This window comes from Sus scrofa, chromosome 7 (assembly GCF_054392235.1).
Source record: "Sus scrofa isolate SSC_HxYL_T2T_F1_AM1 chromosome 7, Sscrofa_HxYL_maternal_Yorkshire_Landrace_v2.0, whole genome shotgun sequence".
Classification (NCBI taxonomy): Eukaryota; Metazoa; Chordata; class Mammalia; order Artiodactyla; family Suidae; genus Sus; species Sus scrofa.
The window spans coordinates 45457489-45471558 of NC_139389.1; the positions used below are offsets into that span (position 1 = coordinate 45457489).

At 55.8% G+C, this 14070-nt stretch overlaps 1 protein-coding gene across 5 annotated transcripts in view; it reads right to left on the minus strand.

The window, feature by feature from the left end:
- TFEB (transcription factor EB) overlaps nt 1–14070 on the minus strand; it is a 49946-nt gene that overhangs the window by 11730 nt on the left and 24146 nt on the right. Inside the window, exon 1 of one of the 5 annotated variants that reach the window (XM_084968084.1) lies at nt 10012–10152. The exons of the other annotated variants lie outside the window; for them this stretch is intronic. The gene's annotated coding sequence lies outside the window, so the exon portion shown is untranslated. Of the gene's footprint in view, nt 1–10011; nt 10153–14070 lie in introns of those variants that run through there. 5 annotated transcript variants of the gene reach the window in all.

A 14070-nucleotide genomic window follows, 5' to 3' on the forward strand; every position in this document is an offset into this window, starting at 1 on the left:
GAAAGTCTCAGACAGAGGGAAGAACATCTCAAAGACACAGCTCTGAGTGGGCAAAGCAAACTGCAGAAGAAAATGTATAGCTGGAGCCCACGTAGGCAGGATATGAGTAAATACAGAGAAAAGACTAGAAGAATCAGGATGCATCTTGAATGCTTGCCATGGGTCAAGCTGGGCTCAGCGCTACTAACTCATCTAGGAGTTCCCATCGTGGCTCAGTGGAAACAAACCTGACTAGTATGCATGAGGACACAGGTTCTCTTCCTGGCCTCACTCAGTGGGTTAAGGATCCAGCATTGCCGTGGGCTGTGGTGTAGGCCGGCAGCTACAGCTCCAATTTGACCCCTAGCCTGGGAACCTCCCCATATGCCGCGAATATGGCCCTAAAAAACAAAACAAAAACAAACAAAGATGCATCTTGAATGCTTGCCATAGGTCAGGGACAGGCTAGGTGCTTTTCAAATATTAACTCATCTGTTCTTCACAACAACCCTAGGAAGTAACTACTATTGCCCTTGATTTTCAGGGAGAAACTGGGCACAGAGAGGTGAAGTCACTGGCCTGAAGTTACACAGCTGATAAGGAGCAGGATGGCGAGATTTGTACCACGCAGCCTGGTTCGCAGCCCCTCACTTTATCCACAAACCTGGGCCTCCTAACACCCAGACTGTGCACTGTGGTACCTCTGGGGAGAGATGGTAGAGTGGGGGGACACAGAGGGGATCTTACAAGTTCTCATTCCACTTCGGAAGCACATAGCTCTTTGCATTGCAGATGCGCTATTTGCATGATTCTCTTCATGAGAAAAGGAAGTAGGGCAGCTTCTCGGGGTTTGTGAGGGGTTCAGCCTGCTTCCAATCACTTCCAATGTTGGGGTCCCCCAGCTCCACCTGGAGTCTGGCCCAAGCCCTGCCCTGCTCAGTGTGATGGCTGTCAGGACAATCAGGGACCCCAGGTGAGGACACTGAGTAGCCTCAGGAGGCACCAGCCAGGGTCAGAAGCCACAAACCAGTTGGAGCTGGAGGACCAGGACCCCGGGCCTAACTCCATTTCCACTCCAGCCCCAGACATGAGCCTTCAGAGGGGGCTTCATGTGGTCCCCCCTAAACAGCCCTTAGCTGAGTCCCTTCAATTGCTTGTGGGGCCTGAACAGCCCTGGGAAATTTTCTGCCTTCCAGGTGATCCTTTAAAAACATGAGCAGGGGAGTTCCCGCTGTGGCTTAATGGGATGGGCAGCATCTTGGGAGCGCTGTGTTATAGGTTCCATCCCCAGCCTGGCACAGCAGGTTAAGGATCCAGTGTTGCCACAGCTGCAGCTTAAGTTATGACTGCGGCTAGGATCTGATCCCTGGACCGGGAACTCCATATGCCATGGGACAGCCAAAAATGAAAAAAAAAAAAACAAAAACAAAAAACAAAAACATGAGCAGGAAGCCGAAAATACAGAGAACCCATGAGGCAGCGACTCGGTTCCTAAGTTTCTGCCCAGCAGGAAAGCATCCATGTGGACACAGAGGACACAGACTAGAATGTTCATGGCAGCAAGGGCACTATGGAGAGTGGCCAAAAGTGGACACCAGCCAAATGTCCATCAACAGGAAGGTGGGTAAAGAAGCTGTGGTACCTCCGCGCCCTGGAATGCCCCTTGGCAATGGGAGGGAACCAGCTATTGCTACACGCAACTCAGATGACTCCCGCAGACATGACAGCGAACAAAATCAGCCAAACACACACAAAGCGTGATCGACGTATGTGCAGTTCAAAAACAGGCGAAAGGCACCTTTTGTGTCAGAAGTCAGGGTCCTGCTTACCCCTCGGGGGAGTGACGGGGAGGTGGCCCAGGACAGCTTGGGGTGGGGGTGGGGATTAGGAATGTCCTGTAATTTGATGCAGGTGTTGGTGACATGGGAGTGCGGAGTTTATGAAAATGTATCCAGATGCTCACTGGATTTGTACACTGTTCTGTGGGTGTGTCACACTTCCATTAAAATTTTACATAAGAAGGAAAGCAGACCTTACATAATGTAAAAGAAGAGCCGAGCAAATTACCCTCCCCGCTTCCTCCATCCAAGTGGAGCTACAACATTAAAATGCCTTTGGTACCAGGCAGCTTCAACACAGCTGGTACGTCCTCTTTGGAAGAGCAATTTGGCAATATGTATCAATGCCTTAAAAAACAGCCAGTAGCGGGAAGGAATCACAAGGGCAGAAAAGGCTCTGATGCACAAAGATGCCCATCCCATTAAAGAGGAAAAAAATCAAAAATAATCTCGATGTCCAGCCATAGGATGGTTAAATCAGGTTGTGTTCCTGCTCATGGAATGTTGTGTTTACAAGGGGATATGTCAAGTGAAAAAAGTAGGATGCCAAATTCCATATAAAATCTGGGAGTTCCCGTTGTGGCGCAGCGGAAACAAATCCGACTAGGAAGCATGAGGTTGCGGGTTCGATCTCTGGCCCCATTCAGTGGGTTAAGGATCTGGCGTTGCTGTGAGCTATGGTATAGGTGGCAGACGTGGCCTCAGATCTGATGTTACTGTGGCTGTGGCATAGGCTGGCAGCTATAGCTCTGATTGGACCCCTAGCCTGGGAACCTCCGTATGCCACAGGCGCAGCCCTAAAAAAAAAAAAGAAAGAAAGAAAAAAGAAAAAAATCTGATCAGGAATTCCCACTGGGGCACAAAGGGATTGGTGGTGTCTCTGCAGTGCCAGGACACAGGTTTGATCCCTAGGCCGGGACAATGGGTTAAAGGATTCAGTGTTGCCACAGCTGTGGCGGAGGCCACAACTGCAGCTTGGATCTGATCCTTGGCCCTGGAACTTCATATGCCATAGGATGGCCAAAAATTAAAAAAAAAGAAAAAAGACAAAGAAAACAAAATCTGATCATAGGAGTTCCCTGGTGGCCTACTGGTCACTGCTGTGGCTTGGGCTCAACCTCTGGCCTGGGGACTTCTGCACACCCATGGGCCCAGCCAATACATACATACATACCTACATAAGTAAATAAAATTTGATCATTATCACGTACAAATACATGTAGAAAACCTCTTGGGAGGTAATATACTGAAATATTACTGATATCACAAGTGATTTTTTTTTCCTTTTGGAATGTTCTTTTTCTATATGAACATGTATATCTTTCTAATCAAGAAAAATATTTAATACTAATAGCTAATGCTTAGGGAGTACTTACGAGGCGCCAGGTATGGGTCGAAGCATCTTACTTAGTTACCACAATTACTTCCTAACGTGAGCATCAGTCCTGTCCCCCCTTTTACTGATGAGGAAACAGGCACAGTGAAGCAGTCACTTGTCAAAAGTCCCAGAGCTCATGAGCGGCGAGGCTAGACTTTGGCTGTCTGGCTCCATCACCCTCATCCTGGGTCCTGCACTTGGGGCAGGGTTGCCACATTTTATTTTAGGAACCCCCACTGAAGAAGTCCCCCTACAATCAAAGGTCTTTCATCCAGCCAAGGGGCCAGAGGGTACCCAGGACGATGAAATGGTCTGGAATCCCCAAACACGAGCAGAAAAAACTCTGCCCTTCCTCAAAGGGCAGAGATAATTTCCTGTATTCCCAGAAAAAAAGGAAAAAAACATATGTCTGGCGGCTGAAACAACAAAGTGTGTGGAGGCTCGGCGACCAGGGATGCCTGGTTAAGCCATTTATTACATTCTGCGCCTCTGCGGTTGGAACAAGTTCTCCTCTGATCCAGCCCGTTACAAACTACCACTTGTGTGGGAGCTGCCCAGTCGTGGCGGAGGGGAAATCAACCAAGCCCTGAAGGAAGGCCTCCGGAGCAGGTGCCGAGGCTCCCGGAGGCAGCGGAAGGGACCCCATGACTGCCTGGGCGACCTTTCTGCCCTGGAAAGGGGAGAGAGGGGAAGATGCCAGGGCTGGGGTTTGTTTTGTCTTCTCAGAGCCCCTCTGGCAGAGGAGGTAGCAAAGGAAGCTTGACAAACTAGGAAACAGAACAAGAATGTCCACCCAATCCCCACACCTCAGGACACGGTGGTCACCGGTCCCTGCAGGGCCTGGGGAGCATCACCTGGGCTGGACCCAAAGTTCTCTAGGGGCGGAGGGGGTGTTGTAAGATTGCATTCCTCAGTCACTGTTGACTGTCACTCCATCCATGCCCACTGGGGGCGTCCCTTGGTGAGTCTCCTCGTTCTGTTTTTTGTTGTTGTTGTTGTTGTTTAGGGCTGCACCTGCAGCATATGGAAGTTCCCAGGCTAGGGGTTGAATCGGAGCTATAGCTGCCAGCCTACACCACAGCCACAGCAATGCAGGATCACGTCTGCGACTGACAGACATCACAGCTCAAGGCCAGGGATCGAATCCGTGTCCTCATGGATACTAGTTAGGTTCTTAACTCACTGAGCCACAATGGGAACTCCTGCTCTTAAGTTTCATTTGAGAAAAGGATCATATCCATTCCCTGATACACACACACACACACACACACACACACACACGCACCCACATCAAGGCCGCAGTAGGCAAGGGCCGCGCTGCCTAGCAGTCACCCCAGCCGCTGTCTCTCCTTACAGACTGGCCAGAAGCAGGAAGACCTCGGCCAGCTTTTCCCCAGACCAGGCAACCACTTTGGTTCCTCTCCAGAAGTCTTGGGTTTTAAAAAGATTTTCTTTTCCGAAGCTTGTGTATTACCCACCCTTCACTAAGGGAGAGGCAGGTGGGAAAGAGCGACCCCCACCCCTCTGGGCTCTAATGAGATCCAGGCTGGCAGAGCACTGAGCCTGGCACTTGGCACACTGGAGATACACTGCACGCAGGTCGTTATTATATTAGCTGACCCCCTGGTCCCCTAGGGGTCAGGAAAGGCAACAATGGGCCCTCTGCCTGCTTCCGGCCCTGATAAAAAGCAAGTGGGAGTCACACTGGCCCTGGGAAGTGTGCACCCCCCAGGACACTGCCCGGCCTGGCGATGGGGGGAGGACAGTCAGGGGCTTGTTTTTAGACAAGCCTGAACACAGGCGGGAGGTGAGGAGGAGGGGAAGGAAGAGAGGGAGGCGAAGGGCAGGGGCGGCAGCTCCCGGCCTGCCGAGTGGCCCCAGGGCCCACAGCTCCGGCCCATCAGCCTGTCGACCAGGCTCCCATCCCACAGGAAAGGGTGGGAGCTGGCGCCTCCTGGCTGGCCCGGGGCAAGCGGGGCAGCTTCAAAGGCAATCCCAGACCAGAGAGGCGCCCGTCTTGTCCCATAGGGATCAGCTGGGCCCTGGCATGAGGCCGGCCTCAGGAGGCCCGCCACTGGGCTTTGAAGGACGGGGGACCAGAGGGACACGGGGCTGAGGGAAACCTGGAGGGTAGAAACCAGAAAGGTCCTGCGAGGGTCCACCCTTGTCCTGTGCAGAGACTCAGCCCAGCCCCGCACGCAGAGCCTCTGGTGTCTGTCTGTCTCTCTCACACACAGACACACACGTTGTAGGATCCCTGCCCCCGCTGCTCAGTGGGTTGGAGGGGGACCGGGGAACTGAAACCCCTTCTTTCCCTTCTCCCATGCCCCCCTCCTGGACACGCCGTCCACTCGAGAGGCCTCCCTGCGGCCACACTGCCTTGTCCTCCAGTTGCTTCCTGGTCGGCTCCCATCTCCCCAGGAAGCTCCCAGAGAAATCAGCGTTCTTCTTAGGATCTCCACCCCACCCCAGAGCACGGACTTCCCAGAATGAGACTCGGGGCCCCAGGAGGCTGTCCGTCCAATGACGCATCATGTGCGCAATTCCACCTTATCCAGCAAACACCCCGTGTCCCCACGATGGACCTGGCTCTGGGCTCAGCTCACAACAGCTATCAGATCTCACCCGTCCCCCACAAACACGTCACAGGACAAACAGAACTTCTGCAGATGAGAAAACCAGGACTCAGAGAGGGGAAGGGACCCAGGCGAGGCCACACTGCAAGAACCTGGGGAAGCGGGGAGACCAGGTCCCCTCAGGTGGGCAACCACCACCAGCCCCAGCCCCAGGAGGAAACCAGGGGCCCACAGGGAAGACCCATGTAGATGGATTATTGTCCCATAAGCTCCCAGTCCTGCCTCACTCCCCCGACCCCATGTTGTCCTCAGTGAATCCCACAGAGGGTCCCAGAGGGGCCTGCACCGCCCTCGGCCCTCCCAGATGCCCCAGAACACGGGCCAGGCCCCGCCCACCGGCAGACCCTCTTCTGCTCCCCAGCCAGGACGGGTCCATGCCCAGAGCTCAAGAGGTCACAGATCTGGGGGTCATGAGGCGGTTAACACGGGCCACAAGAGGGCCTCGGGGGGAAATCATAGCAAACTGGCTGGACAGAAATGTGATTACATGGACCAGAGACCTGGCACTGGACGGCAGTCGAGGTGTGTGTGCAGAGGGAGGGGCAGGGAGGGGCACAGACAGCAACCCAGACAGGAAAGGGACCTGAAGAGCAGGAGAAGGGTTTCTAGACTGGGACTCAGGAGTTCCCTTTGTGGCTCAGTGGAAACGAATCCAACTAGCATCCATGAGGATGAGGGTTTGGTCCCTGGCCTTGCTCAGTGGGTTAAGGATCCAGCGTTGCCGTGAGCTGTGGTGTAGGCCACAGAGGTGGCTCAGATCTGGTGTTGCTGTAGCTGTAGCATAGGCTGGCAGCTATAGCTTCAATTTGACCCCAAGCCTGAGAACTTTTATATGCTGTGGGTGTGGCCCTAAAAAGCAAAACAAAAACAAAAACAAAAACAAAAAACTGGAGCTCCAAGAGCCCCACGCTCCGTGTGACCTCCTCCCTTGGCCACCTCAGCCCACCTGATCCTGTCCCCCTGCTGAGGAAAGATCAGCTAAGTCCTGATGGATGATAGGTCAGCCCATAAGCTCACTGATGCCATCCCCCCAGGGAAGACAAGGCCCAAGAGTCCCTCCTGACTGGCCATTGTGTGCCGTCATGGATTTGGGGCCCGAGAGTTTGGACCCTCTGGAGTGAGCCTGCTCCAAAAGGGCAGAGTGGAGTTGGAAAACTGCATTTGGCTCTCCCACAGGCACGTCCTGTTCCTTCTCCCAGGTGGACCCCTGGTTGATCATGGGAGGGGCTTGAGGGGACCCGTGCTGGGCCCCTTCCTGCTCTGTCCGGGCATGCGCAGGCTTCCAGCAGCACAGGTGTGTCCTGGGCAGGTGCCTGCAGGGCTGGGACAGGGAGAGAGGCCAGCGCTGCTTTCCAGCACTCAGGAACTCCCTCTCCAGAGCTGCATCAGCCTTGGGGACACAGCCTTTGCGTGCCCATCTCTTCAGGAGAGAGGGATCCACACTCCAGCCCTTCCTCGGGCCGCTTGGGCAGATCCGGGTGTGAGAGGATGCAAAGGGCAGAGAGGAGTGGCTCTGGCTCCCAACCAAGCACTTGATGGACCAGCCCTGACCCACAGCGCCCCCGCTGCCCTTGGGGGCTTCCTCGGCTCCCTCCCCACTGCCTCAGCCTCTCCAATCTCCAGCCTCCCTGCAGCAGCTCGGCCACTGCAATGAACTCCTACGGTTCAGCTTCCTTTGGAAGAATTTAATCTGCCTCTGAGAACTTTGAAAACAACCTCTCGATAACTGAGGTATCCAGGCTTTGCCTAATTAAAGAAGACACTGGAAGAGCAGAGGGGAAAAGGGAGGAAGAAAAACACCTATGAGCCTGGACGATTGCATCAAGTTCACAACCAAGCTCAAGCAATTCCCTTGTACCAGGCATAGTTCTGAGCGGATACTGTTACTGAGACGACCCTCAAATCACACACTCCTGGGGAAGGAGTAATAATACATCCCCCAGGTCACAGAGGCAGAGAGGCTGACACCTGGCCCAAGGTCCCATGCTGGTGGGCAGTGGAGCTGAGGCCCCTTGTCTGGGGGTCTGCACATCCCACCTCCGCCTGCTCGGGCTGCTGAGTGCATGGGGCACAGCAGCTGGCTGGGTGCCTAGGTGAGCAGTCAGTCAGGACAGGACCTGAGGAGGCAGGTAGGGAGTCGGAAGCCCACTGGCAGAGGGGCCCTGGGCTAGGCAGATGCGGCTGGATGCTGTTCCCTGACAACTTCGTCTCAGCCTTCTGAGTCTGCTCTCTGGAAGACGGCTGGATTTAGCGGAATGCGCCTATGCGCTGGACCTGATGGACCAGAGTTCAAGTCTGGCTTTGCCACTTAATGGCTGTGTGAGCCAGGACAGGTACTTAACTTTCTTTTCTTTTTCTTTTTCTTTCTTTTTTTTTTTTTTTTGTCTTTTTAGGGTTGCAGCATATGGAAGTTTCCAGGCTAGGAGTCGAATTGCAGCTGTAGCTGCCAGCCGACACTACAGCCACAGCAACGCGGGATCTGAGCTGCATCTGCGACCTACACCACAGCTCACAGCAATGCTGGATCCTTAACCCACTGAAAGAGGCCAGGGATCAAACTCACATCCTCATGGATACTAGTCAGTTTCCTTAGTCAACTCCTGAGCCAAACAAAAATTTCCGTATTGAAGCTCTCAGAGCCTCAGTTTCCCCATTTGTAAAAGAGGATGGCAGTAATGCCACCTCCCATAGAGTAGGTGAGGCGATCAAAGGAGCAGACGTGTGTGGGGTACCTGGCAGCTCAGTGGTGGCCCATGAGTGTTAGCTCCCTGGTGAGGGGGTGAGCAGCGTCCACCTGGCTGGATGGAAGTGGGGCTTTGAAGACTCCACCACTCAAAGCACGAAAACAGGCCTCACAGAGAGCTGGCCAGACCTTCGGGCTCTCAGGCCCCAGCCCAGACCTCTTGAGTCGGAATCTGCATTTTAACACAGCATCCTGGGCACATTAAAATTACTTTACTTGCAGCTTGCTGGGGGCTGGGTCACCTAGAGGTTCCAAGGTGGCAGGTGGGCAGGGAGAGCAGGAAGGTTCAGGCCCCTAAGGGACGTATTTTGAGGCACAGGCACAGCCCTTCTGAGCCCCATAGTGAATCTGAGCAAACACTCCAACATTTTAGGCCCGGGAGCCAAGGTGGAGGTGGGAACGCAGAGCCCAGCCCCTCTGCCCTCATGGTGTTGGGAACTCTGGCCTGGGGAAGGGGGAAAGAACTGTCTGGAAGGTGATTGGATTACCAGGGGAAATGAATTCAGATAGGCCTTGGGAGACACACCCACTCACACACACACAGCATCTCCTGTACACACACCACTGTACACATATGCACACTTGCCAGCACACACACAGCACCCCAGGACTTGCCTGCCTAGAGAACAGCTCCAGCAGAGGGCAGACAACCTTGAGGACAGGCTGTGCCTGGACACGGTGGTGTATGCTCCCCAGAGGTGGGGGGGGCCACTGCCCCCCCCCCGCAACGGGCCTGGGAGACCCCCTATCCCCCCCGCATTGCTCTGCCCCCCCATCCCCTGCCTAAGCCCCAAACCCAGCTAAACAATGAGAAACCTAAGTCCTGCTCACCTGAGCTTAACAGGGACCCACATTCTAATTGGTCACCTGCAACATGCCTGCTAACAGCGCTCCCCACCCACTGCCCCAGTGCATGAAACCAAGCACCCCAGGCTGCTTGGAGGGTAATAGCCAAGTGGAGCACTAACCTCAGGGTCCCCCTGAGAGGCGGCGAGACCCAGCGGACGGAGGCTGCACCCCTGTCCCGGGTACACATGCATGCAGAGCAATAGCAAGGGCCACCCTCTGTTGACCACACAGTTTCGAGCAGCAGGGCCCCCAGTCCCCCAGACCGACCCAAGGGTGGGTAACACTCTCACCTATACACCCCCATCTTCAGCTCAGAAACACACACCTGCTGACCTCTTTCACCACCACAGGCCGGAAGGCCAGGGGTCCCCAGGCTCATGCAGACTCCAAAGAAACCCTACAACGTGGGGCCTTTAAGCAGGCCTAGGATGCCCAAGAAAGAACCATTGACTAGGGGGTCGGTGGGGGCTGCTGGAGGGTGCGTGATGTCACGGGTTCTGGAAAGGCCCTCGGCCCCAAAATATCTCCCCTCCGGGTCCGGAAATCCCTCCCAAACCTCTCCGAGTCACTGCCGGGCGAGGCTCCCACCTGAAGCTCTTGTCAGCTCCCAGCCCAGGGAGAGGCGGCTGACAGCTGGCCTGACAGCGGCGGAGGAGGGGCAGGCCGGGCGCCTGCCAGCCCAGCAGGGCCGCCTGAGAGCCGCTGACCGTCCCGTACCCGGCCTGCCAGCTCCCACCGGGAGGGGGCGCTCTGCCCTCCTGACACCCTAGGAGCCGGTTCCGGAGAAGCCGGCACCTCTTGGCCAAGAAGGCAGGGGTGGTCCAGCAAGGGGAGGAGCTTTAAGCAACGCCCCCCACCCCCATCCATGCCGGGGACATCAAGTCCCCGCCCCAATGGTCCGCTCGAGGAAGGCCAAGAGCTGGTGACCAGGAGGGGGTGGGAGCCCTGAGTGAAGAGAGCTGAGGGGAGAGGAGGGGGAATTAACCAGGTTCCAAAATAGCACTGCTGGTTCTGCCTGGCTTCACCCTGTGCAATGTCTGGCAGCTTCTGCTTTCGGTCTGACTCATGCCTTGTGGGGGCAGGACAGGGCGGCCAGAGCAGGCAGGGGCGGCTGGACAACCACAGGCTCTTCTCCCCCGGCTACCCGCACCCACCGGCTGGGTCCCCTCCCCGGCCCCGCCCCCGCCATGAGCTGGGCTTCTGGGAATGGTCGGTAGGGGCGCGAAATCCAGGGGCTCCCTGGCCCGGGTCCTCGCTCAGCCCTCACTCGGCCCAGGGCTTCCCCCGTGGCAGCTGCCCCAGGCCGAGAACTCGGCTTCCCTCCCGCCCTGCCCGGGCACCCAGCTGCCACCTCTAGGCCATCTCCCTCAGGAAGCCAGAGGAGATCTCTCCCGCTAAAGTGAGAAAAGACCCTGGATGGCAGTGTCCCGCCCCTCCCCGCAGGCGACAGAGCGCGGGAGCCGCGTCCACCTGCCCCTTCCCCGCCCCCAACACACACAGGTATGAGATGAACCCTGCGGTGGGCTCACTCTCAAAAGGCACACGGCGGCTCACCCAACCCTTATCTGTCCTAAAACAGCACAAGAAGCCCTTGGCTTCTGCTGAGCAGAGAGAGGAACCGATCGATCGTGTGTGGAGCTGGGTGGGGGAGGGGCACCTGTCACTCTGCTCCCCCCATTCAGCATCTCCCACCATGGTGTCCTCCGGCCTGCCCAGCTTCCCCACAGCGGTGGGACACGGGCAGCCCACCTGCAGCCTCCTTACCCTCCTCCCTGGATCAAAAGATGCTTAAGCTCCAACCTGAGACAAACCCAAACCCTCATCCTAAGTCCCCCCGTTTCTGTTCCTGGGCAAATCGTCTCCAGGGTCCCCCCAGCCCTCACACCCACACGCCTTCTGCCAGAATAAGCACAGCCACCTCCCGATCCAAGTGGGGCAGGTTCGCCCTGCCGGCACCAGGAGAGGTTTGCCCTGCCGGCACCAGCCCTGCCCGAGGGGTGGGAAATAGAGGCCACTGGTAAGCAGGGGGAGAATATCAAAGGGAATGAGGTTGGCCAGCCCCGGCCGACACCTTCCTGCCCCCGCCGCCCTGGCACACGCGCCCAGACCAAACCCGGTTTGGAAGTGAAAACATCAAGGGGAAAGGCTGTGGGTGGCGGCCGGACAGATGAGTCAAAGGGACTTGGCAGGCCTGCCTGTGGCCCAAGACAGGGTTTGGAGCATGGTGCCGTGTGTGCCCTCGCCAGGCCCGGCACCTGCCCCAGCGCTGTCTCCGGCCCTCCCTGCCCCCACACCGTGCAGGCCCTACCTGTAGGCCACCTCCTCTCCTAACTCTGCCCCTGCCCCAGACCCCAGAAGGCAGGAGCGAGGCGTGAGGGTCTGCAGGGGTGGGGAGTCAGGGAGGAGGAGGCCTCTCTCCAGGAAGCAGGCACCAGACAGGGCCTTCGACAGGGACAAAGAAGGGCGCCCATGAATACACCGACCCTCTCCACTGCACCCCATCCTGCATCCTGTTTCCACAGAGACGCAGGGGGAGAGCCCTAGGAGGCTCAGTTCCTGAATGACTAAAAGGCAGCCACGTGGCAGCCATGGGGCTCGTGGCCCCAGGAGGGGAAGAGACAGGGGCAGTCAGAGGCAGGAAAAGGAAGTCAGAAAAACCGCTACAATCACAGCCTCAGCCTGCTAGAGCCGGGAGGGGACTCCAAGGTGCCTGTGGCCACCCAGCATGTCAGCCTTGCCCTCCAGGAGAGGGCGCCTGGTGTAGCTCAGAGCGGGCTGGAAAGGCCATATGATAAGGACTGCCTTCACGCTGGATCTCTTTCCTCTGCTGCGAGCATCTAGAGGGATCCTGACAGCTTCTCTTCTTATCGTGGTGCCTGGCACATAGTAGGTGCTCCTTAAATATCTGTTGAACACAGTGAACATGGTACTGGTGACTGGCCCCAGTGAGAAGCATCTGCCAGGGCAGTGGGGGTGGGGTGGGGGGCTGGCAGGTTTGTTCGTCATGGAGAGAAGGGAATAATGGGACAAAGGCTTGGCAAGAGGCACACTCAGAGAGACTGGCTCAGAGTTCCTGCTCTGGCACAACGGGATCAGCAGCGTCTCTGGCACAGGTTCGATCTCCAGCCCTGCACAGTGGGTTAAGGATCTGGCATTGCCACAGCTGCAGCTTGGACTCCATATTCCATGGGGCAGTCAAAAGAGAGACTGGGCAGGCCATCCTGCCTGGGCTCAGGGAGAGCCCCAGCCATGTGACCTGGGCATTTGCAGTCCCTCCTGCCCACCTGAGCACTTCCAACTGCCAGCATCTGCATCTTTGCCAGAGCCAAGGGAAATAGCACCTGCCGTCCCCCAGCAAAGACTGAGGGGAGCTAATGCAGAAACACCCGATTCCCTCACCCTGTCCCATGGCTGGGGAGCCCTAAAGCATGTTCTCCATGCCTTGGTGCCCCAGCAGTCACCTGATCCCTAACACACATCTTACTGGCTCTAACCCTCCATGTCTCACTCAGGCTACTGCACTACGATGCCTCCTGGGGTCACCTCCCACATAATACCTGCACGCACATCCTTGTCTCAGCCCATAGGGCCTGAGGAGGCAGTTCTGACCTGGAATTGTGCAGCTAACTCTACAGCTTAGAAAGAAAGGCCAATAAAAGGGCCAGAGTAAAATGAGGGCTGGGAATCCTATGGAGAAGCTGAGGGGCAGTCTCCTGGCGGAGACTGGTGGGGTTGGACGCAGTGGGCAGGCATATACCTAGAACTTTCCTATCTGTGGGAGGTAAGATGGCAGAAGCATGGTGGACTAAATGAAAAGGAAAAACAAGGATGGGCTGGGTTGCAAGTTATGTGATTAAGAAGCCTCTGCAGCAGGGCAGTGCCGGCCACATTGGGTTACTGGTAACAAATGCCATTAGGACTAGAAGCCCGGCATTGCCTCCCATCCCTGGGCTGCTCCTAGGATAGAACTATGGAACTCCAACATCCCAGAACCTCAGCATGCCCATCCATTCATTCAATAGCAGGGCAGTTATATCCACACTTGGAATGAGCCATGAAGGACACGCATTTGATCCCACGCTAAGAGCATGTGTTTTGAAGCAGGTGGAGCTGGATCCCAGATCTGCCACTTACTGACTTCATGTCCTTCAGCAACTTATTCAACTTCACAGGCTCCCGGTATCCTCATGTGCAAAATGATAATGTCCATTCTGAAGAGTTTCTGTTATTGAGCATCTAAGTATTTGGTGGATGGATGGATGGATGGATGGATATGAGGGATGGATGCATGGAGGGACATAATGCATGAAGTGATGGATGGATGGACATAAGGGATAGATGGATGGATGTTTGCAAGGAGACAGAAGAGACAGTAGTTTTCTGCAGTCTGGTTCCCATTTGCTTCAATATCCTTTTAGGCTAAATTTAATAACAAGAAAATGAAGGCCCATCACTCTCTAATGTATCTGTTAGAGGAATTCGTATCTCCATTTATCAGGTTGACAAATGCAAAGTAAGATCTCCCTAATGAGCTTTAGCCACATGACCAGGGGGAGGGGCGCCATTCCCTGAAGAGGGTGGCAGGCCACATCAGAACAGAAGGTATCCTCCTGGCTCATCACCATCCTACTGGCTCCCACCATGCGG